General features: G+C 30.9%; 1 long non-coding RNA gene across 1 annotated transcript; it reads left to right on the forward strand.

Moving 5' to 3' along the window:
- The first annotated feature begins 1,333 nt into the window (after positions 1-1,333).
- Positions 1,334-2,342, forward strand: LOC131655532 (uncharacterized). The gene is made up of 3 exons (XR_009299800.1): positions 1,334-1,659; positions 1,972-2,021; positions 2,162-2,342. It is a non-coding gene; the product is annotated as an uncharacterized LOC131655532 (long non-coding RNA).
- Positions 2,343-2,873: the final 531 nt, after the last annotated feature.

The raw sequence follows: 2,873 nt of genomic DNA on the forward strand, positions 1-2,873 counted from the left end.
TTCACATCCCTAATGATGTCTTCATTGTCTTCAATTTAATCCAAAGACATCACCTGTCGTCAAAGAATTGCAATATTTTCCAAATTTTAATAAACTTTGAATATTCAGTCTTTCAAATAGTCATGTCTATGATTACTTTATGTACTCTTGATAGTATTTACCAACTATCATCAACACATGACTTTTTTGTCATTTTAGTACAATTATCATGTACAAACTAAATATATATTCTTGATAGTTTTAACAAACTATCATCATGACACTTTTGTCATTATTTTATCATATACACAAATTTTAGTTGATTCTTCATTTGCTAACCATTTTAATTTGAACTTTTACTTCTTCTCTTAAATATATCCAAAATATATTTAATGCATTAAACATTTATAGCAGCAATCTACAACCATGATCATACAAATATGTCATGATTAACCATTAAATTTTTTTGAAGTGGTTCAAACATGTAATTCATAGGTTCCATATAAATATAACACAATATAATTTATTTCTTTTCTTTTTAAAATAAACAATTTTCTTACATGAATAAATATGCATAACAAATCTTATGGGATAAATTCATGTTCCATGTTTAACAACATTCTATGGTATATTCCAATAAAATCACAATACAAAATGAATAATGATTTCACATCGTTAATATTTTCTATAACTTTTCTCCATAAGTATTTGTCAACTTATAATAATCTAAAATATACTCAAATTACTTTCAATATCAAGATGGAGAAAAATGATATTTTCATATTATGATTAGATAAACCATTTTAAATTTAATAAATTCTTAAAAAAACTAAAATACAATTTAAACATGCTCTTGATATTTTTAACATTGTATTTACATCTTTTTATGTTACCAATACATGCACCATAAATTAAAATTCATGATTTTCTTATTTTTATTTTTACCAAATCATTAGATTAATAAATAATGCATTATTAATTAAAGTAAATAACTTGCACCAAAAAATAATATTTAACATGTATTTAGCATTCAAGTATACACATAAATCAAATATATTTTTATTATACAAATTCACATATTTGAATAATTTATAAATTATGCATATATAAATTTCACATATGTTAAACTTAACAAAAATAAATATTATTTTCAATATTTCATAAAGATTTAGAACATCATTATTTAAAATAATCATGTACCTTTCACCATGATTATGAATAAACAATCATGTATGTTTATCTCTTCATCAAAACTCCAACCACAAATTAATCATAAAAATCATAAATCCAAGTTTCACACTTTTAAAATTATATAAATTAATTGTGTATCTTTCACCATTATTGAAGAAAATTTCTTTAGCCACCTCCCTATGGAGGTCACCCCCAGCGAAAATTCCAAAATACCCCTGCTTCGGAAGTTCATTTTCGAAAGCGTCTTTTTTTGAAAAAATTGACTTATTTCGGAAGTTCATTTCCGAAAACATTATTTCGGAAGTTCACTTCCGAAATACTGCGATTTCTGCAGATTTATCAAAACACTCCCCCTCCCCCAATCATTTACCCTAAATCAAAACAAAAAGTGGCAAAGGCGAAAATTTGTGCAAACAGAATTCCAAAGCTGCATCAAGGCTCCAATCACACTGCTAAACAACATTCAAAAGCCCTCAATCCTAACACTTTGTAAGTTTTGAAATTTTTAGATCTATTATTCAAATGCATGTTATTTAGGGTTTTAATTGCATAAATGATATATGGTTAGGTTGTTAGTAGTATTTAGGTTGTTTAGAAGCATTTTGATTTGGTTTGAAGTTTGGTTTAGGGGTCTGCCATGGAAGTTGCAGAAAACTCCATCGCAGGGGTGTTTCGGAAGTTCATTTCCGAAAACACCTCCATCCCAGTTTTCGGAAATGAACTTCCGAAATGTATCAGAAGTTCAAATTTTTTTGTTTTTTTATTTTGTCTCGCATATTAATCGATTTCAATTGTTTACAGGAACATGTCAGACAATCAACCAGCACGCAGGACTGCGTCTTCTAGAGAGGGTAGGGAGTGTCCGTTTTAATTTGCAAGTACTTTATTTTTAACGCCTTTGTTTATTGTGCCTGTTTCTTTGAAGTTTGTGTCCCTTTCTTCTTTTATAAAAGGAGGTCTCATGGACCTTTCTTTCTTCATTTTTACGCAGGAATGGGTGGCGCTAAGGGAAGAAAGGGTTCTTCAAAGAAGGAGGTGAAGGAGGTGAAGGAGGTGAAGGAGAAGAAGAAGGTTTTGACTGGTTCTGCTTCTCGTCCCCTGGGGGTCCATGGCTCGGACGTGCAGACTCAGTCTTCAGGCGTGATCAACGCTGATGGTTTTGATACCGAGTGGGATGAGGATTGGTATAATTATCTTCATTTGGAGGAGTTCGCTCGTCGGGAAGAATAACGTGTTTTTATTTTGTTTGATGTGTATTTTGTAACGCTCGTTGGGCAGAATAACGTGTTTTTGTTTTGTTTGACGTGTTTTGTTTTGTTTTGTTCTGATTTCGGATTGTATCGCACAGTGTTTTTGTATTGGATTTATCATCTTAGTTTTTGGATTGTTCTGATTTCAATATGTAGATTCTTGGATTTCATCGCCGCGAACACTATCCATCTTATGGATTATAAACATAGAACTTTGACTTTCCCAGCGCACCCCTTTGTTTGATTTTTTTGTAATGACGTCCCCTGATCAGGTAAGAAATGTGGACACATGTGCCTACGTAAGCCTTCTAAGACGGTTACCTTCTAAGAAATGTGGTAACACTTTCCTACTTAAAAGCCTACGTAACAAAAATTGGGAAGCTCCACAGCCACACCCTATTTAAAAGAATAAAAAACCTTTTGAAATTTCGAAGTTCCCTTTTCCTTCTCCCC

Source organism: Vicia villosa, linkage group LG3 (genome assembly GCF_029867415.1).
Source record: "Vicia villosa cultivar HV-30 ecotype Madison, WI linkage group LG3, Vvil1.0, whole genome shotgun sequence".
NCBI lineage: Eukaryota > Viridiplantae > Streptophyta > Magnoliopsida > Fabales > Fabaceae > Vicia > Vicia villosa.